The sequence below is a fragment of the Pteropus alecto genome, unplaced genomic scaffold (genome assembly GCF_000325575.1).
Source record: "Pteropus alecto unplaced genomic scaffold, ASM32557v1 scaffold45, whole genome shotgun sequence".
NCBI lineage: Eukaryota > Metazoa > Chordata > Mammalia > Chiroptera > Pteropodidae > Pteropus > Pteropus alecto.
In genome coordinates, this window is record NW_006442491.1 from 16,881,266 (window position 1) to 16,881,787 (window position 522).

Sequence of the window (522 nt, forward strand, 5' to 3'; positions counted from 1 at the left end):
AAAATGGGGATGCCCACACGGGTGCGCAAGCACAGGAAGCCACATTTAGATGGCGCTCACAGAAGGTGGTGTATAGGTTATACAGCCTAAGCCCAGGGAATTTAACTCGGTCATGGGTCGAAATAAAATCCAAAACACAGAAAAGCCTTGCAGTCTACTTACTGGACTAGCCAGACCTCACCAAACGTTGACGCAATGGACCCGCGGGCTCAGGGGCGGGATGCGGCACCATCTCCAGAAGGTGCCGCGGAGGCTTCTGGGGAATGTAGTCTTTCGGTGGAATGGGCAGAGGGAACAGACTACACTCCGGAATCACTACCTGTTTTATGCACAGGTATCTTAAGAAAAGAGACGGATAGGTTGTCATTACGATAGACATTGTCCCGGTGAATTGACCTCGCGTCCCAGAAGCCGCAACGGTGGCGGCCTATGGTTGGCGGAGCCTGGGGGGATCCTGGGAACTGTAGTTCTGAGCGGCGGAGGACTGCACGGACTTAAGAGTGCCGGGTCTAGTGAGCGAGG